Genomic DNA, 22070 nt, shown 5'->3' on the forward strand with positions numbered 1-22070 from the left:
AGATGTGGACCCTGCCCTGAAGAGTCTATTAACAATCTCAGCCCAATCTTGTAAATACATATTACCAAGTATTATTCTTTCTATGTGCTAGTAAACACTGCACTAAGTGATGAGTTTTTACAAGATGGGACCTTAAATTTAGACATGAGATACAGAGCCCTTCGTCTGTATATTACATGTTCAAATCCAGCCCAATTTGTAATAAGCAAAAATGATTAATGTCTGATGGTTGATTGATGGTGGTCCAATTAGTATTGAAAAGGGATGGTATTCACATTACCTCTGGAATCCTTTATGGCAGCCTTTGTAAACAGAATAGGGATTTGAATGGACATGGTGACTGAACTACTCTTTCCAGGAAGTGCCTTCAGATTTGAGTTGAGGCACAATCAACAGCAATTCCACCCTTCACCCCTAGAAGGGGCTCTTCTCAGGGGAAGCTGCTCCTCCTGTTACTGCAATTTGAATTCCCCTACACCTGAAGGTTGAATTTAGCCCAATTTGTTCACAAAATTAATTTTAAACTAGAATTGGTTTTGCAATAGATTTTACTCTTCTTAGAGAGATTCTCTTCTCAACAGATGGATGGTACAAGTAGAAACTAGTTTTTTTAAGAATAATGCCATAGGGCAGGTAGACTGCTGTTGGAAGACAGCATAACTTGCATGCAGATTGATGAAGAAGGCATGTTTCTCAAGGGTAATAACCTGAAATGTTGCTTCTTTTCTGTAGGATCTCATTCCCCTACATGCAGAATGACATAAACCAAAGGTTTCAGAGTAGCAGCCATGTTAGTCTGTATTAGCAAAAAGAAAAGGAGTACTTGTGGCACCTTAGAGACTAACAAATTTATTTGAGCATAAGCTTTCGTGAGCTACAGGGGAATGGAATTGCCATAAGCATCCGATGAAGTGAGCTGTAGCTCACGAAAGCTTATGCTCAAATAAATTTGTTAGTCTCTAAGGCGCCACAAGTACTCCTTTTCTTATAAACCAAAGGCTGCACCATAGATCACAGAGAGCTCATAAACTGATCACAGGGGTTTATTTATTCCTCAGTGATCCAAGGCAATTTCTGTCAAGGGTGTTTTGATATCTGATAAACAGAACAAATTTAAAAAAATAGAAAACAGAACTAAAAAGGGTTCTCCAAGCCAGAAGACACTAGCAGTGCTAAAAACGGCAGCACACAAATCTGAGGATGGGGGAGAGAGTGGCTCACATCACTCCTCAGTGGGCCACTCTGGCCAAAGCCAGGAGATGGACTCCATGGGGAGCTTCATCCACCTCAGCTGGAAAGGACAGGTTGGTCTGATGCAGGATACTTTGAAGGTAGAGCCTGAACGTTCCACCCAAACTTACATATTTTTAAACAAAACCTACATATTAATCCTAAACTACTGAACACTATTCTTTTAAGACACAGGAAAAATGATCATTTTTATGGGTTTAAGCCTAATAAACTTAACAGTGTTGTTTTTAAATATGTTATTGTCATAGACATTCATATTTTTCCAAGTCTAGTTGAGTCAGGTTGTTTTTCAAAATACAGACTGAACAAATGTCTATTAGGAGGTGGAATGAATGAGAATAGTGGCAATGCATTTTGGCTATCCAGGCATCACGTTTTTGTCAGTCAGTACAAATGATTAAGGCTGTGTGTCGGTCACGTGACTTCTGCAGTGGCTGGTGCTGGCTCAAGGGCTGCCTGAGCCGGGCAGCCCCTGGGCCAGCAGCAGCAGTTTAGGTGTGTGGGAGGAAGCTAGGGACATGGGGTTGGGATGCGGGGCGGTGCTTATCTCGAGGTGGGGGGCTCCCTGTCTCCCACCGGCAAGTCCCTGCAGCTCCTAGGTGGAGGGGCCCGGGGGCTCTGCGTGCTGTCCATGCCCGCAGGCCCTGCCCCCGCAGCTCCCATTGGCTGCGGTTCCCAGCCAGTGAGAGCTGTGGAGCTGATGCTTGTGGCAGGAGCAGCGTGCGGAGCCACCCTGGCCTTCCCTCCCCCTAGGAGCTGCAGGGACATGCAGAGCTGGGTAGGGAGCCTGCCAACCCCCCCCCCAACACCAGCACCAGCAGGGGTCCCAGGCTGCACACTGCTCCTCTCCCCCCCCCGCTCCCCCAGCACCAGCAGGAGTCCCAGGCCACACACACCCCAGCACCTGCAGTGCCCCTGGACTGCCCTCCCAAAGCATCTGCGGTCCCCTGACCAAGTTTTAGTTAGAGGTATATAGTAAAAGTCATGGACAGGTCACAGGCCATGAATTTTTGTTTACTGCCCGTGACCTGTTCATGACTTTTACCAAAAATACCCGTGACTAAAACGTAGCCTTACTAATGATGACTGTGGGTCATTATGACATGCCAGGCTCCAATTCATGCCATGGTGAGCCAGTGCATGAGACATTCCAGCTCTGTATCCATTTTAAACTTTAGCCCTGGTTCTTGAAATTAAGGTCTTTCTTGGCAAAAGGGTCTATCAGAATCAGCACATTTCTCATCAGTATGCCACCTGAGGACAAATTGTAACATTAAAATGAATTAATCCTCCACAAGGTACAAAATAAAATATATTTTAAAATATGTATTTGAAAGCTGGGATTTCTTCCAGCTTGGTAACTGTGGCGGGGGAAGGGGGAGGGGAAATTCTAGCAAAACTGTCAGAACAAGAATCATCTTAAACTTGGACAAAGCTCGAAAGCTCTCAACAAACGTCACTTGCAATTTGCCTAAAGGAAATAAAAATTGACAAGTACACAATTATATTATGCAACCTGTCAAAAACAGCAGTATGTGCTGGATTGCACTGATGTCATTGTTTTAATGCTTCTCTAAAGACATGCAGACTGACAAATGTTTGTGGTTTGCAAACAGTGAAATGTGACTCTGTCAGGTGCCAAGCACTTTCAGTCCTCTTTGACTTCCGGGGCGGGGAGGATGCTAGGCACTTCACAGAATCAGGCTGTACAGGCCTATTTCTGAAAAGTGCTGTGTGTTTGCCACCTTCTACTAAAGACAATGGGAGTTGCAGGTTCTCAGGATTGGGCGCTATAAACAGGGTTGGATTAAGGCAGAATCCATAGCTCTGGATACCAGACTGGGAAGGGGGTACATGGACACACAAAGGCTTGAATCTGAGGAGCCATTGGAGGAGGGCATTGACAAAGAGTGTTGGGGTCTCCCATGGGGACTTGGGAACAGGAGAGAGTGGTAATTGAAGAGGGGGTCAAGAACACCATTGCATAGCTGGCTCCTGGCCTTACTCCCACCTGATGGTATCTCCACTGAGAGCTGGCTGCAGTCTGTAGGCATTCAAAAGAGGGGGCAACTTCACACACCCCATCTCCCTCTCTGCCCAGCCCAGTGGACTCTCCCACTCACTTCTGTTGGGCAGCCATGCCACAACAGATAGACCCAGCATGGGATCTGATTGATTCTTATCTTGCCCTTGGGGATAAGGTCATGTTGGGATCTGAGGGAAGAGGGACAACCAGCAGCCAGCCTGCCTGCCTGGAAAGCTGGTGTACAATAACTGGTGATATTCATGGCTCCCTGCTTTGGGAGAAGGAGCCAGAGCAGCTGAAGTGGACCATTCAGAGAAGTTTCTTCCCTGAAATGTCTTTTAAAAATCCACTGGTCCTTTTATTTGGGCCCTTGTTCTGCAAACACATAAGCACATTGCATAACTTATTTTAATAAAGGTAAAAGGACTTGACCCTATGTGTGGATATATCATTTGGGGGAAGTGGATGTTCAGAGTGAATGCATATTTTTATGGACAGAGGTTAGCCCATCCTTCTGAGAAACTTATAGGAGGTGGTCCTGACCTTCAGTGGGAGGGGAAATGACAGCTGGAGGGGAAGAGGGGGAAGGTTGAGGGACAGAGGCAGGTGGGGGGAGCCAGTGAGAGAGAGATGGAGAGAAACAATAAGTAAACTGAGAGAAACAGGCAGAGGATGAGAGGGCAGCCAGAGGGACAGAGGAAAATCAGGACTGAGAGAAACCAAGAGTAAGTGGAGAGACTGAGACTGAGCAGGACAAACAGATGCGCAGAAGAGGGTCCCTTTCGTTTAAAGCTGGTTGGTTAAGTCAGTCCATGTTTGATGGTGTGTTCCTGACCATTGGTTCCGGTCATCTCCTATCATTGATCCATGTGGTTCCCTAGATCCAGAACAGGAGAGCCAAGGGCCTTGAGATCTAGTGGGTCTGATTTGATTTGCATTGCTGCAAGCATCACTGGAGTTAAGGCTATATCTTCAGGAAGTCACAAGAAGCATGTGAGACTCAAAAATTGACCGGGGTGTCAGACAGCACCCAGTGAGGTAGCTGAGGAAAGGGGAACCTTGAACTAGAAAAAAAATAAGCTATAAGGTACTAGCCTGTGCATATAGAGATATAGATATATTTCTGTATTTAGAGATTATATTTAGCTAAGTACACTCAGTAGTAAGTTACAGTGTGTGTGTGTGTATATATATATATATACATATATATATATCTATATATCCATATTTTTTATGATATATATATATTCTTAATCTATTTGATTTATTGTAGGTAGGTAGAATCCAGTTCTGTTTGCTCTGGTTTAAATAGAGTCCCTACTATGTTGTTTTTTGACAACTAGTTGTATTATCTTGGCTACCATTAAATAACCTTTTATTATGGTGTAACATACCCCCAGCTCTCACCTGCTGAGTAGATTAAACCACCACTGTAACAGACCATTAATAAATCTTGATCGATGGTTTTGGGATGCAGTGACCCTTGGATGTATTTCAAATGTAACACTATAATCCTAAACTGAGACTGTTTACATCTGTTTGGCATCACAAACAGATGACGTCAGTTTAGTGTAAGGGACCAGAGTTGAGTATTGCAGTAACTTTATCTCTGGACTAGTGAATGGTATCTCTGAGTCAACAGAATGCATCATGGAGGGACTACAGGCACAGTTTAAAGCACTATAGACCTTGTTGACTGAGCAAGAGCCCAGAATTACAGGGCAAATGTCCTCTCTGCCTGAGGCACTGAGGTTGTTAAGGACCATCTGAAAGGAAAAGCCAGAGTAAAGTACCTTATTCCTCTGGAGAAGAGAGCACAGAGAACATTTTCAAGTTACTGATTCGTGTGTATGGGGACAAGGCTCCTGTTGGGAATCGCTCGTGAGAATTTCATGAGAGAAAGCAGGAAGAGGGTGAAACAGGAATTTTGCCTACAATCTACAGGAGAGACTCTCCAAAGTGCAGAATCGAGATAAGAGCCAAGTGACAGACCCAGATGCCATCCAGAAGGATCAACTAGTGATAGGACTGAGGGATGATGATGTGAAATGATGAAGAGATTCAAGGAGCAGCCTACATTGACTTTTCCTGACCTGTTAAGGGCAACCATTGAGTGGTCTGAGGAGGATGAAAAGAATTTGGAAGGAGTTGCAAATAAAAGTAGTTACAGAGGAAAAAATGAAGTAGTCAACTGAATCTTCATGGCTGATTTGGAGAATACCCCTACTGTCTTGGAGAGTTTGTACAAAGCAGTGCAAAGATTTAGTGATCAATAAGAAGAGCATCAACCAAACCTTTCACTTGGACCAAAAGCAAACAGTGCTTTCTGAGGGGCAGAAAATTGCAAGAGGTCTCCATTACAAGATGGCCAGGTCAACCTGGTTTGCTATGGATGCCGTGAGTCCAGTCGCATCTGGAGAGAATGACCACGTAACTGAAATGATCAAGAAAGAATTTTCTCTCTTGATAGACAGACAGTTGAAGTGTGAAACTCAAGTCAGGGCAGAAGAGACTCTTGAAAGGGGGATGAGACACGCAATATTTCACCTAGAATGGGTTTATATATGGGTTTATATATATCGACAGAAAAACAGAGGGCCAGAGCTTTTGGAGCCAGCCCCATTGTGGAAGTGGAGATCGGAGACATGAAGACACATTTGTTTACTTGTTAAATCACCACTCTGATGGCAAATTACATTTATAAGAACTCTGAGAGACCTAATGCTCTGGGGGATGCCAGCTGGGTAAAATTGAGGCAGCTAATAGATTAGATATTCTGGTAATTGGATGTTTGGAGGCAGATATTCGGTGTTTAGGGCAAGTATTGTCTCAGAAGTGTGTTTTCATTGTGCAGGATGATTATTTGAGTCCAGAAGACAGTGTGATTGGAGTTCCCAGGATTCTGGCCTGGAACATCCTGAAGGATTTAGATGGACTTTTTGGACCCTATTGCAGCTTTCAGGAGGACTGTACCACAAGGAGAGGGTCACACATCTGGGCGAGAGTAAATGCTCAGTGTCAGAAGATTTGGCGGCCAGGGAAGATTGGACATGTGCAAGTAGCTGGGATTAAAATGTCACAATTCCACTTACGAGTGAGTGGTGCAAGGTCATTGTTTTCACCCAGAGGGACTATCCTCAGGGCAAGTTCTAATCACTCCAACTATGATGACAAGCTTACCAGAGGGGTTGTCTTAACTCATGTGCAGTGCAAAATCTCAGGAAGGAGTGGTGCCAGTCTGATTGTTGATTGCTAGTGTCTGAGCAGCCTGGTTATCTCCCTGGACCTGGGGGGCTGAGATCATATGACCAGTCAGGATAGAGCCTCCAGAAATCTTGGAGTATAGACAAGAAGGAGCTGTAGTGAGGGTTCAAGAGGCTCAGGAAAAAAGAGCAGAAGACAGAAACTGTTCCCATGAAAGTAGATTGGGAACTGTTGAGTCCTACTGAGAAACAATATTTAAGAGAGCTACTCCAGAAACATAAAGATGTGTTTCCAAATCTGATAGTGGTCTCGGGTATATTGAAGTAGTGGTGCATCATATACCCACTGGAAATGCAGTACCATAAAGTACAGACATAGAAGAGTTTCTCCCTATGTGTACAAGGAATTCAAGAACCATGTACAACAATTAGTGTCTCAAGGAATTCTCAGAAAAACTTCCTTGGGCTTCTCCTTCTGTGATCATCAGAAATCTGGATGGGTGCATACAGTTCTGCTGTGATTACAGGAATTTGAACATGGTGACAAGGAAGGATGTCTATCCATTGCCAAGGATAGAGGAATCACTAGATGCATTGGGACAAGCCATTCTGTTCTCAACCCTTGATTTAATGGCTGGATATTTCCAGGTGGCTATGGGGCCTGCAGATTTTGGGGAAATGGCCATGACTACCCATTTGGACTGTGTATATGTATTCACATGCCCTTTGTTTTATGTAATGCTCCATCCACCTTACTAAGATTGCTGGAGACACTATGAAGAGATCAGGTGTTTAAGATTCTCCTAATTTATTTAGACAATATACTCTGTGTTCTCGCAGAATTTTAACAAACACTTGGAGTGATTAGATTTGGTTCTGATCACGTTGGTCAAACACAAACTAAAGTTGAAACCTACTAAATGTAAATTACTCAGTATCGAAGTTAAATTTCTGGGACATGTGGTGTTGGCTCAGGGAATTGCTGTTAGTCCAGAGATGAAGGCACTCGAAAATTGGCCAAGACCACAGAGTCTGACTGAAGTTAGGAAAATGCTCAATTTTATGAGTAACTACTAAAGTTTCACAGATCCCCTGCCCTTTGCATTAGCTAGTGGGGAAGCCCAAAAAGAAGGGCTAGGATAGTACCTTTTAAGTAGACACCAGAGTGTCAATGGGCTTTGGAAGAGTTGGAAAGGAGACTTATGACTGCTTCAATTCTGGCATGTCCAGATGTCAAGCTGCCATTTATACTGACTACCAATGCTAGTTTTCATGTCTTAAGAGCTATATTGAGTTATACCACCACGGTGACAGACCATTACTAAATCTTGGTCGGTAGTTTTGGGACAGGGTGACCCTTGGATGTATTTTGACTTATAACACAATAACCCTACTGTGAGAGGTGTTTACGCCTGCTCACCTAAGTAGTCAATTGGCTTTGTCAGCAGTGATTTTAACTGGAAACTGCCTGATCCTGCCAGGACTTAAGCTTCAGTTGGCTTCAGTGGGACTTCTCATAAGAGTAGCATTACACGCATGCTTAAGTATTGGCACAGTGGGGGACTGGACTTTTAAAATCTTCCCTAATGTTTTATCTCATGACTTTCTACTTCAGTACGGATAGACAGATTTCAGTGGTTTGAGTAAAGATTTCACTGCCACATAATTCAGTCATCATCATCATCATCATAAATATGTAGCTCTATAATAACTAATTGAATAACACCTAGCCCTTGCAGCCAATAATGCATACAGATTATGTGACAGACCCAGACCAGTGGGGTACAGGAGTCTGGTAGAATTAAAATTTACTGGCCACTGGATGAATAGTTTTGTGTTCCCTGAGTGACCAAAGTGACCTGCCCTAGAGCAATCAGGAACCTGCTAGAACCAATTAAGACAGGCAAGCTAATTAAGACACCTGGAGCCAATTAAGAATTTACTACAATCAATTATGGTAGGCAGGTTAATCAGGACACCTGATTTTAAAAAGGACCTCCCATCAGTTAGTGGAAGGCATGCAAGGATCAGGGAGTGAGAAGGCGTGCTGCTGGAAGACTGAGGAGTACAAGCGGGATCAGGCCTCAGGAGGAAGATCCTGCTGTGAGGATAAAGAAGGTTCTGGAGGGAGGCCATGGGGAAGTAGCCCAGGGAGTTGCAGCTGTAGCTATCATGCAGCTGATACAGGAGACATAGACAGCTGCTATTCACAGGGCCCTGGGCTGGAACCCAGTGTAGAGGGTGGGCCCGGGTTCCCCTATACCCTCAGCTCCTGATCAGACACAGGAGGAGTTGATCTGGTCTGTGAGCAACACCAGAAGGGAAGGTCTAATTGGAAAGGGATCTGGCCTGTCCCCGACCCACTAGGTGGGACAACAGAGACTGTGGAGAAGCGGCCAAACTGCAGGCTGCCATTAACCTCTGAGGTGAGCAAATCTGCCAAAAAGCGCAGGACCCACCAAGGCAGAGGAGGAACTTTGTCATGATGTCAAAACTTTTTTACAAAGCAGGTCAGTATCATTATCCCCATTTTACAGATGGGGAAACTGGAGCAGAGAGGCGGAAGTGACTTGCCTGAAGTATCCCAGAAGGCCAGTGGTGTAGCTAGGAATAGACCCCAGGTCTCCTGATTCTGTTTAGTGCTCCATCCTATGTGATTAACTGGGATTATGTACTTTTATGTTTGGGATTAGCGCTGTGTGTGTGTGTGTGCATGCAATGTATGTTGTCAGGTTTCTATAAAATTTTAAAATCAAAAGTGATATGGCTGTTAATAAATTGTTACTTAGCATCACTAAAAGAAAGGGAGTACTTTTGGCACCTTAGAGACTAACAAATTTATTTGAGCATAAGCTTTCATGAGTTACAGCTCACTTCATCAGATGGTCATTCTGGGGTGGAGGCCCTTGATTTGTTTTTGAGGTTTTTCTGCTAAGATTGGATCGAGCCCCATTGAGGACTGGATTCAAATCCCAGTGATTTACTGGGTTTTGGATTAGGCCTCTAGATTTAATCCACCGCTGCCTTTAGGCCATATATCATACAGTTAGTGAACCATAGGGAACAGAGTAGCAGCCGTGTTAGTCTGTATTCGCAAAAAGAAAAGGAGTACTTGTGGCACCTTAGACTCTGCTGGAAGATGTTGGGAATTGCATCTCAAATTAAGGACTGTGTATGGCTTTAATGTAGTTAATCCTCTCAAATCATTTTCCCCGTTCTGTCTATTGACTCTGTAATGCATGAAAAGCACATCAACGTGCAAAAATGAACATGTACTTATTTGCTATCACAGTCAGAAAAAGTAGAGTTGGCTGGCAGTTCTGCAGGAAAAACAGCCTGAAACAACCAGTTTCAATTATGGGGTTGAAACAGGAATCCTAGGAAATGAAAATATCCTAAGGTAACTCTAGTTTTTCTGGTCAGTTCTTTCTAGACTTCATCTCCTTCTTTAGTTTAAAATCATGACCGACGTTTATTGGGCTTCAAAAGAAATATTTTATCTTACTTGAAACATTTTGCAGCAGAAAAAACAAAACGAGATAAACAACCATACCAGTATATGCTAGTCCATAAAAGCTTTCATGCTCCATTTACTGTACTGACACATTTTCTTGGACTATACCCAGGGGAAGAGTGAAATGTACTCCTTCCCAAGAGAAGCTGGGTAATCACATGTGGTGTTTACTTAATCCATTCTTCCTTTATGTGTGAGCGGATATCTCTTGTGTGCACCTGAGGAATAAAAAAGTTGTTCCAGGGAGCCAGAATCTTTTCTAGCATTACAGCCTCGGCACATACACATTGTGCTGAAAACCGTTACATGATAGGCTCAGTGCATACTGTGGGTCAAATGATATGGGGCCTGAATCTCCTCTTTGGTACAACAGTTTGTGTCAAGTGTAAGTCTGAAATGGTTTCAGTGCAGGTGCACTGGTGTAAAACTGCTGAAATGGAGGGGAGAATCAGGCCCCCGAGCCAGAGCATGCCTTCGGAGACAGGTTTAGCTTGAAATGTAGCTACATAGGCACGTTTCTGGGACTGTTTATTTCCCCTGCTGTTTTTCTTGAGCAAGACTTTTTCATTATTGTTATTTATTTGTATTACAGTAGTACCACGGGATCCTGACCCAAAATCCGGGCCTTATTGTGCTAGGTAAAATATGAACATGTAGTGAGAGACAATTGCTGCTCTGAAGAGCTTGTGATCTAAACAAACAAGACCAAAATGCGTGGTGAGAGAGGATGGGTGGAAACACAGGCACAGAGACAATGGAGTGACTGGTACAAGGTTGAACTGCTGGTTGGTAGCAGAACCTGAATTAGAACCCAAGTCTTCTGACTTCCAGTCCAGTGCTCTATCCACACCTGTACAGTAAAATTGGCAAATTATTTATGGATAACCACTGAAAAACCATAAAAATAGGCCAAATCCTACCTTCCACCGTACATGCAAATATCCATGTTTAACATCCCTTCCATGTTTAATATCAAGTGGCAAGTCTAGCACAGTGGTCCAAAGTTATTAATGTGGAAAAGATGGAGCTTATCATGACAGAGAGAGCCCCGTGGTTATTGAACTCCCTACTGCTCCTTATCCCCAAGCAATACCTGTTGCAAGCCCCTAAGAATTTTGGTCTGAGGGACCATCAGCTTTAATGTCCCTGCCCATAGCTGCTTCTGCAGTAAAATGCAGAGTGAGGGATGGTCTCTCACTGGTATCCAGACCACTTACTAGAGCATAAAGTGTTTTAAAAATTAGTTAACAAGTCCTTGAATCATATCTGGCATCAGGGACCCATTGTAATATGCTTAGCCCCTGTGTAATATGTTCTTGTTAATCTGTCACATTCAGAAGGTGGGCTGCTGAATGCTGACCTGGTTGAAGCCTACACGTGGCTTTCCCAGTCTGTTCCAGCTAAACTGCATTGCGGTTGTGCAGCCCAGTCCCATGCCAGGTCTTATGGGTCAGCACCTCCTTACCACCAACGGTGCTGAAGTCTGCCACGAGATCTGAAAGTATTAACATGGATATTTGTCCTTTATGGCAATAAGCAGAACCGTTTGTATTCCTTGATACCTTAGAATTTGCTGAGTAAACTGAAGCAGTGGTGTCCAAAATCTGACAGCCTGAAACAATGGTTTTGAGAAGCATGAACTGCCCCATTCATCTAACTGAGTTGTGAACTTTCACATATAAAAAGATGACAGTTTAAGCATCATAGGTTTTAGATGTGACCACCTGGATTCTCTTCCATTCTTCTCTAAGCAAAAGTACTAGTATTTTATTTTAATTTTTTTCTGTGATCCAGGCTAAACTCATCCATTTGCAGTAGGCACTTGTAAAACTCTACAATCTTTCCTATTTGAGTGGTGCATGGAATACACATCCCAACTTCATGGAATATACTGGTAGAAATAATATATAACCTTAGCATTCCCTGTGTATTCCTTTCGTGACGAAACAGACCTATTACAGCTAGTCTCAGTAAATAACAGAGTATGGACAGATTAGCAGTATGTAGATTTAAGGGAACTAAACCCGACATTTTTTCTATCTTTACTGAAAAACCCGATCAGACAGCTGAAGAACCTTCAACAAAACTATTCAGGCTATTCTGGTAGAAAGAAAATTAAATTAAACATATACTTTTAGTTTTATTTCATGCCACAGATTGTGCCCATTGATTCTGTGAAGGTAGCTAAGAATATTAAGAGACCCCTTTTTAAATGTAGAGGATTGATATTATCAGCAGAGAGTAGCTAAAGGAAATAGTACTAGAGCTTCAGGCTAGAAATGCCACAAGGATGATGGCAATGACCTCAGACTAGTTCTGAAAGAATGTGTTGTATAGCTGGAAAGGCTAGTGTTGAGTGTGGGGATAGGTAACAACTGCATACTAAGGAATTTCTTCTCCATTACAAGAAGTGTTGCTGTAGCAAAGTTATGTGAGTGTCTGCAGAATTCACTGATAAGGACACCAATGTGTGTTATCTCTATTTGTCTGATACATGTCTAAGAACAATAATATGGGTTTTGACCTCTGTTGCACCCTTAAATACTATACTATATTTGTCTCAGATAACATTCATGGTGAAATCTGATCTGTTTGTTGTGGAGCATTAGAACCAATATTCCAATATTCACTTTGGGCCAGATTCTGACACCCTTATTGATATTAAATAGTTGTTACATTGATGTCAATGAGACCACTTGTGGAGTAAGCTGCTGCTCAACATCAGTAGGGGTGTCAGAAATGTAGCCTTAGAAAATGTCCGACTACACAGTGATTTAGTGAGACAGGCAGAGATGTGATTTAATGGAAACAGGAATTCCTGAGTTCTAGTTCCAGTTTTAGCTGTGGCTCCCTCTATAGTGTTGGTTAACTCTTCTGCATCAATTTCCCCTTCTGTATAATGGGGATAATAGTACTTACCGTCTTGAAAATGAATATTGTGAGGATTATCTAATGTTTGTGAAGTGCTTTGAAGTTGACATTACTTATTATTATTTTATTATTTATTCTTAATTATTAATTATTCTTAAATGGTTTATCAAGTATTTTAACTTGTTTTTCTCCACTACTTCATAGATTCGTAGATTCCAAGGTCAGAAGGGACCATTGTGATCATCTGACCTCCTGTGTAACACAGGCCATACACCTCCCTCAAAATAATTCCTAGACCATGTCTTTTAGAAAAACATCCAATCTTGATTTGAAAATTATCAGTGATGGAGAATCCACCACAACCCTTGGTAAATTGTTCCAATGGTTAATTATCTTCACAGTAAAAAATCTACACCTTATTTCCATTCTGAATTTGTCTAGATTCAACTTTGTGCATATTTTCTCTGTGTGTGTGTGTGTGTGTGTGTGTGTGTGAGAGAGAGAGAGAGAGAGAGAGAGAGAGAGAGAGAGAGAGAGAGATTTGGAAGCCTGATGATGCATGGTTTATTCACAAAGTTGTGCTGGTTTAAGTAAAGTTGTGGTGTTAAATTGATTTACAACTTTGTTAGTGGATACCCTTACACTGGTTTAAACCTGGTTTAGATCTGTTTATCTTGCATATAAGCATGGCCTCACACTGAAGCCTCATCTAACACTGGTTTAATAAAATCAGTTTGATGGCACATCTTAAGTTAAGCTGGTGAAAATTTGTGTTTAGACCAACCCTGAGACAGAGGATGAACTTTTTGAAAACCTTTTTCTAACTGAACCTTCTTAGAAGGAAAAGCAGAATTAGGATCTCATTTATTGTAGAGATCTATATGTGGAGAAAGGAGAGTCTTATGATTAGATCATAGGGCAATCGGGGAGACCTGGTTTCTACTTCTAGCTTTTTTATAGCTGTTCTTTGTGTCCTTGGACAAATCACTTCATCTCCTTGTTCTTCAGTTTTCCCATCTGTAAACTGCACTTTCCTACCTCACAGGAATGTTGTTTATGAAGCTTTAATGAAATAATGTTTGTAAAATGCTTTAAGAAACCTAAGGCCTGGTCTACACTTAAAAGTTTTGCTAGCATATTCTGTGTTGTTTAGGGGTGTGATTTTTTGCTGACATAGCTGGGGCAGCAAAAGCCCTACTGTAATCACAGTTAAACTGGCAAAAAAAGGCTTTTTGCCAGCATGGCTTTATTTCACTTGGGAAACTGGTATAAGCTTTACTGGCAAAAGGACTTTTTTTGCTAGAATAAGCTACGTCTACACTAGGAGGGTGTTTGCCAGTATAGTTTGTCTATAAATGTAGACAAGGTCTAAAACTGAAGGTGCTATAGACATGCCTAGAATTAGCAGCAGTAGCATTGTTTGACTCAAGTTACTATTTTAAGATGTGCTATATATTATAGCCTTCATTATTCACATAAATGTTACCTGTCCTCCTGAAGTTAAGCCTATTACATGCTGCATTATTGTCTTTGTTTGTTTTGTGTTTCTAAAAACTCAGCACAATCTTAATCTTTCTGGCAAATCTGTTGTGACAGAAGAGTAAGTGCAGAAGGAGCATTAGGATGCATGAAAACATTAGCATTTGTTTCCTTTGGCTCCCTTTCCATCGGCTTTGCTGGCAGCTATGCTGTTGTCCTAATGAGAGCTGCACCAGGGTTAGACACTATTTCCTCTTGCTTTAGTTTTAATGTGAGTAATTTATTAGTTGACAATAAGAAATGATTGTAGGGGTGCAGCTGCTTCCCTCAAGCTGGGCGTTAGGGTGTTGCCAGTTGTCCCAGGTTCAGCCTGACGAGATGTGTGTATGGAACAATGTGAATGATTTAAAATAATGGATCTGAAAAGGCCCTTTTTCTTCTATCATGCCAAAAGGGGGATTTTTTGGAATGAACAGCAAATTTTCTCAAACAGAAAATACCCTAAAGTACTGCTGTCATAAATATAAAGGGAAGGCTAACCACCTTTAAATCCCCCTTGGCCAGAGGAAAACCCCTTTCACCTGTAAAGGGTTAAGAAGCTAAGATAACCTCGCTGGCACCTGACCAAAATGACCAATGAGGAGACAAGATACATTCAAAGCTGGAGGGGGAGGAACAAAGGGTCTCTGTCTGTGTGATGCTTTTGCCGGGACCAGAACAGGAATGTAGGTCAGAACTCTTGTAAAGAGTTAGTAAGCAATCTAGTTAGATGTGCGTTAGATTCTGTTTTGTTTAAATGGCTGATAAAATAAGTTGTGCTGAATGGAATGTATATTCCTGTTTTTGTGTCTTTTTGTAACTTAAGGTTTTGCCTAGAGGGATTCTCTATGTTTTGAATCTGATTACCCTGTAAGGTATTTACCATCCTGATTTTACAGAGGTGATTCTTTTATTAAAATTCTCTTTTAAGAACCTGATTGCTTTTTTATTGTTCTTAAGATCCAAGGGTTTGGGTCTGTGTTCACCTATGCAAATTGGTGAGGATTTTTATCAAGTCTTCCCCAGGAAAGGGGATGTAGTGCTTGGGGGGATATTTTTGGGGGGAGATGTTTCCAAGTGGGCACTTCCCCTGTTCTTTGCGTAACACTTTGGTGGTGGCAGCGTTTAACCTAAGCTGGTAAGAATAAGTTTAGGGGGTCTTTCATGCAGGTCCCCACATCTGTACCCTAGAGTTCAGAGTGGGGAAGGAACCTTGACAACTGCTATATTATGACACGGATCAGGCAACTTAATGGAGAAGGCAGTGACTTTTTAAAAGTATGTAATATAAGGGAGAATAGGAGAAGGAGAATTTACCATAATACCTTTGAAAATGTTCTTTCCCATGCTAATAAATTTATGGACCAAAGGTCTCTGTGATTTCTACATAAAACCTCTATATTGTTAAGGAACAATCATTCCAGATTAGATACAAGTTTATTTGGAAAATCTACATTAAAACAACTGTAAGTGAGTTTCTGATATATAGGTTGAGGGTGCGTGAGGAAGGGTAGAGTTAAGGCTGTTTGGGAATGTTCCAAACCCTTTAACCCCCTAGAGGGGTTTTTTTGTTTTGTTTTAAACTATTATTTCTTGATATTCATAAATACTTAGTAGCAAACTTAGTTTAAAGTTAACAACATTTTTTGTCTGTTTACTGAGTTCTTTAAAAGTGATATATCGATACCATATTTTTAAAGTGTCATTTTAAACTTTTTTTGTCAACTGAAAAATAGTTTGAACAACACCTTCAAAGAAAAATTCTCATATACTTGGAAAGTAATCACACACAAAAACTTTTTGTTTGCTTAAGAACAGTGAATATGGGGGTTAGATATAGTCATTAAAATGTTGATTAATTACAGCCTATTTTCTTCAAATATATCTACTACGTGAGTTCTCAAGGATGTTTAACAAAAAAATCATAATTTCAATTCAGAGTAAAGAAAATTAACCTTAACAGTTTTTGAGGTATAGGCCATTTAAAAAAAAAAAACTTTCAGAAAAATTCTCCTAAACCTTTGGAGTAAATCTGGCAATTTTCAGGTCAATTTAGTTTTGCCTGCCAAAGTAAAAGGTTAAAAATAGAGTTTGTAATGGAACCTGAGTGCAACCTTAGTGACACAGGATGATATTGTTACACCTTTTTGACCCGAGCAGCTAGTTGATTTCAGGACCCTGGGGATGTTTCAGCTGGAAGTAGAAACTGATGATGGAGTCTTGTATTTTCTTGGATGCAATCTTATTCATTTACAAGGAAAGTATAATGTCCTGCTTCTCCAAACACAGGAAGAACCAGAAACAAAAGGAGTTGTTTCTTAGTTTACAGGCCCAATCTTCCCTCATCCAGCAACCCTGACCCAGAACCCTTTTTCTAGGCTTTTTTCAGGGTCATGCTGTGGTTACAGGCTACTGCTTGGCTTTCTTGCTGCCTTTGGGTTTCTCTGTTTCTTGACTATCCTCTCCAGCTAGACTTTTTCCCCACATACCAGTGGTGCTGGAACAATTTGTTTACTGGGGTTGCTGAGAGCCATTGAATCAAACTGTAAACCTTGTATATGATGGAAACCACTTCAAGCCAGGGGATGCTGCAGCACCTTCTTCTATGCCACCCCCGCCCCCCTAGTTCCAGCACCTATGCCACAAGCGCATCTGGTCAGAACAATGTCCAGTGGAACCGTCCACCCACGTGTTGCTAGTTACTGGGCAAACTAGATTATGTCAATGTTTTAGGTATGGCCCCTTAACTGTGTCTTACACCTATCTTAATTGAAGGGCATGTTCACACCTCATTTTCAATGAGGCTGTAATTCAACCCATAACAAGGTTTAACCCACCTCGTAACAATATCATCCATTTATAATAGTATAGAAAAGGTACTGACAGTGTCATTTTAAAAGCAGCCTAATATTAAATAATGATCAGCTGGTGTTGAGGAGTCTGATTAGTATGCATAAAAATTAACATGTTCTGTCTTCTCTTGCTCCAGGTACAATTATCTACTCACTGATTGTGGGAACACCTGCCAAAATGTGCATTCACTCATTTATAGCAATTATGGGCAACATAGTAAGATCATAAGAGCTGAGGATAAAGAAAACTCCTCTTATATTAATATGTCTTCTATATTTTTCAGTAAATGGCTTCATGTCCCAGGACTTTAGCACAAACTTTTAGTTACTGGTGGTAGCTCATGAATATATAAAATAAAACCCTTCCACCACCCCATCATTGGTGGTATAACCAATTTTGACTTTAACCAAGCTATCACTATCTAAATAGGTTTTGTAATTTGTGCTGTAGCCCCATAGACTGCATGATCATCAGTAGAGATAATATTTAGGCATTTCTGTTCCCTTACCAAAAAACAGCTGACTTAAAGGAGAAAATGAGTTGCTAGTATTGTGGCTTATATCCTCTGAGGACTAACCAAGAAAGAGCAACATAGTCACATTTGAACAGATCTGTCATTCTCTTCAAGTACCTTTGTGCCCTCCTGTCAAGGTTCCTTCCCCACTCTGAACTCTAGGGTACAAATGTGGGGACCTGCATGAAAACCTCCTCAGCTTACTTTTACCAGCTTAGGTTAAAACTTCCCCAAGGTACAAACTATTTTATCTTTTGCCCTTGGACTTCCACTGCCACCACCAAATGTTTGACTGGGTTTACTGGGAAAGTGTTGTTTGGAAACGTCTTTCCTCCCAAAATCCTCACCAAAACCTTGCACCCCCCTGCCTGGGGAAGGCTTGATAAGAAACCTCACCAATTTGCATAGGTGACCACAGACCCAAACCCTTGGATCTTAAGAACAATGAAAAAAGCATTCCGTTTCTTACAAGAAGAATTTTAATGTAAGAAAAGGTAAAAAGAATCACCTCTGTAAAATCAGGATGGTAAATACCTTACAGGGTAATTAGATTCAAAACATAGAGAATCCCTCTAGGCAAAACCTTAAGTTACAAAAAAGACACAAAGACAGGAATATCCGTTCTATTCAGCACAGCTTATTTTCTCAGCCATTTAAAGAAATCATAATCAAATGCATATCTAGCTAGATTACTTACTAAGTTCTAAGACTCCGTTCCTGTTCTGTCCCCGGCAAAAGCATCACACAGACAGACAGAGACGCTTTGTTTCTCCCCCCTTCCAGCTTTGAAAGTATCTTGTCTCCTCATTGGTCATTGTGGTCAGGTGCCAGCAGGTTATCCTAGCTTCTTAACCCTTTACAGGTGAAAAGATTTTTCCTCTGGCCAGTAGGGATTTTAAAGGTGTTTACCCTTCCCTTTATATTTATGACACGCTCCCCAAATCACAGCGAGGGTGAAACGCTGGCTGGGATCTCTTCCTGAAGCTCTAAGAAAAACCAGAGTTAATAAGACACATGCACCTCTAAATATACTACCAAGTATATAAAGACTAACAATGTTTTCCACATCTCAAGGATGATTTTAAACAGTTGATTCTGGGAAACTTTCACGGGAGAGTGCATCAGCCACTTTGTTAGAAGCTCCTGAGATGTGTTGGATGTCGAAATCAAAATCTTGGAGAGTTAAACTCCACCGAATAAGTTTTTTGTTATTTCCAGTGGCGGTATGAAGCCACCCTAGAGCAGCATGGTTGGTTTGCAGGTGGAAACGCCGTCCCCAAACGTATGGGCGTAGCTTTTCCAGAGAGTAGACAATGGCGTAACATTCTTTTTCACTGACTGAGCAGTTGCTTTCCCTCTCGGATAGTTTTTTGCTGAGAAACACTACAGGGTGGAATTCTTGATCTGGTCCTTCCTGCATTAAAACATCCACACCATGCTCGGACACATCTGTGGTTACTAGGAACAGTTTGTCAAAGTCTGGGGCCCTTAGTACAGGGTCAGACATGACTGTTGCTTTAAGTTGGTTAAAGGCCTTCTGACGCTCTTTGGTCCACTGAACGGCATTTGGCTGTTTCTTTTTGGTTAGGTCTGTCAGTGGGGCAGCGATTTGGCTGTATCGCAGTACAAATCGTCTGTAATAACCAGCCAAGCCTAAGAAGGATTGAACTTGTTTCTTTGACTTTGGGACAGGCCACTTTTGGATAGCATCCACTTTGGCCTATAGAGGGTTGATAGTTCCTTGACCCACCTGGTGTCCAAGGTAAGTCACTCTGTTTAGGCCTATTTGACACTTCTTGCCTTAACAGTTAGTCCTGCCTCCCTTATGCGCTCCAAGACTTTTTGTAGATGTTCCAGGTGTTCTGCCCAGGAATCCAAAAATATGGCCACATCGTCAAGGTAAGCAACTGCATATTCTCCTAATCCTGCTAGGAGACCATCTACAAGTCTTTGGAAGGTGGTGGGTGCATTCCGCAGCTCGAAAGAGAGTACATTAAATTCATGCAGCCTAACGTGTGGTAAAGGCTGACCTTTCCTTGGCAGATTCATCTAGCGGTACCTGTCAGTACCCCTTGGTTAAGTCCAAGGTAGAGATGAACTGGACCCATCCCAGTTTCTCTAATAGTTCATCTGTGCGTGGCATTGGATAGTTGTCTGGGCGAGTTACAGTAGTTAGCTTACAGTAGTCCACACAAAAACGTATCTCCCCATCTGGTTTGGGAACTAGAACCACTGGAGATCCCCATGCACTGCTGGAGGGGCGGATTACACCCATCTGTAACATATCCTGGATCTCCCGTTCTATAGCAATTTTAGCTTGAGGAGACACCCAGAAAGGTTGGACTTTAATTGGGTGAGCATTACCTGTGTCAATGGAGTGGTATGCCCGTTCAGTCAGTCCTGGGATGGCTGAGAACATCGGCACGTAGCTAGTGCACAGCTCCTGGATCTGCTGTCGCTGCATACGCCCGAGGGTCATGAAGAGGTTCACCTCTTCCATGCCACCAGCACTTTTCCCTTCATAGTAGACACCTTTAGGCTACTCAGTGTCATCTCCTCCCTGGGCTGTAAACTGACAAACCTTTAATTCTCTGGAATAAAAGGGCTTTAGAGAATTAATATGGTATACCTTAGGCTTTCAGTTGGAGGTGGGGAATGCTATGAGATAATTAACAGCTCCCAGGCGCTCCTGGACCATGAATGGCTCTTCCCACGACGCTTCCATTTTATGGGCCTGGAGCACTTTTAAGACCATGACCTGGTCTCCTACTTTGAAGGAACGCTCTCTGGCATGTTTATCATACCAGGCTTTTTGCTCTTTTTGAGCATCCTGTAGGTTTTCTTTAGCAAGGGCTAGAGAGATTCGGAGGGTGTTTTGTAGGTTGGTTACAAAGTCCAGAATGACAAATTTATTTGAGCATAAGCTTTCGTGAGCTACAGCTCACTTCATCATTGAGCTTATGCTCAAATAAATTTGTTAGTCTCTAAGGTGCCACAAGTACTCCTTTTCTTTTTGCCAATACAGACTAACACGGTTGCTACTCTGAAAAAAGTCCAGAATGTTAGTTCCTGGAGAAGGTGTAAATCCCTCCCATTGCTGCTTCACCAACTGTAATGGCCCCTTAACCTCGCAGCCATATACAAATTCAAATGGTGAAAACCCTAAACTAGGATGTGGTACAGCTCTGTAGGCACAGAGCAACTGCTGCAACACTAGGTCCCAATCATTGGAGTGCTCATTTATGAATTTACGTATCATGACCCCCAAAGTTCCATTAAACTTCTCCACCATGCCATTTGTTTGATGGTGGTAAGGAGTGGCAACCAAGTGATTTACCCCATGAGCTTCCCAAAGGTTTTCCATAGTTCCTGCCAGGAAATTAGTTCCTGCATCTGTGTGGATGTCGGAGGGCCAACCTACCCTGGCAAAAATGTCTGTTAGTGCCTGGCACACACTTTTAGCCCTGGTGTTGCTTAGAGCTACTGCTTCCAGCCATCGGGGGTGGCAAAATCCATGAAAGTCAGTATGTACTGCTTTCCTCTAGGTGTCTTTTTTGGAAAAGGACCCCGAATATCCACAGCTACTCGCTGAAATGGAACTTCAATGATGGGGAGTGGCTGGAGAGGGGCTTTGACCTGGTCTTGGGGTTTTCCCACTTTTTGGCATACCTCACAAGACCGGACATAGGTAGAAACATCCTTGCCCATTCCCTCCCATTGGAATGACCTCCCCAGCCAATCTTTCGTCCTGTTCACCCCAGCATGGCCACTAGGATGATCGTGGACTAAGCTCAAAAGCTTTATCCAGTACTTAGTTGGAACTACCAACTATCTCTGAGGATGCCAGTCTTCCTGGTGTCCACCAGAAAGAGTTTCCTTGTATAAAAGTCCTCTTTCTACAACAAACCTAGATCAGTTAGAAGAGCTGAGAGGCAGTGGGTTGCTCCGTGCCATCATCCAAACTCTCTGGAGGCTTTCATCTGCTTCCTGTTCGGTCTGGAATTGTTCCCTTGATGCTGGAGACATCAGTTCCTCATTGGCTTGTGGACCTATGCTTGGTCCCTCTGGAAGCGATGTAGGGGATGGGGCTGTTTCCGTTGACTGTGAATCGCTCTCCGCTGGTGCACTATGTTGGGGTTCAGGCTCCGGGTGAGCCTCTTGTGTAGGGTTATCGGCTGCTGCCGGTTCAGGTTCGGTGGGGCCCTCTGGGGTTGGGGTTGCAAGTACTGGATTCAGTGCTGGCAATGGATCTGGTACTGGTTGTTCCGCCAGTTCCAGTTCTGGGACTGGCTCTGTCTGGGTCTCTGGGACTGGATCCAC

At 42.4% G+C, this 22070-nt stretch overlaps 1 protein-coding gene and 1 long non-coding RNA gene across 20 annotated transcripts in view; both read left to right on the forward strand.

Annotated features, from left to right (window-relative positions):
- The window catches only part of KIAA1217 (KIAA1217 ortholog), a 528161-nt gene that overhangs the window by 392284 nt on the left and 113807 nt on the right, over positions 1-22070 (forward strand). The gene's annotated exons all lie outside the window — the stretch shown is intronic.
- On the forward strand, positions 635-1114 carry LOC122459023. The gene is made up of 2 exons (XR_006279439.1): positions 635-771; positions 999-1114. It is a non-coding gene; the product is annotated as an uncharacterized LOC122459023 (long non-coding RNA).

Source organism: Dermochelys coriacea, chromosome 2, assembly GCF_009764565.3.
Source record: "Dermochelys coriacea isolate rDerCor1 chromosome 2, rDerCor1.pri.v4, whole genome shotgun sequence".
In the NCBI taxonomy this organism is placed as follows: domain Eukaryota; kingdom Metazoa; phylum Chordata; order Testudines; family Dermochelyidae; genus Dermochelys; species Dermochelys coriacea.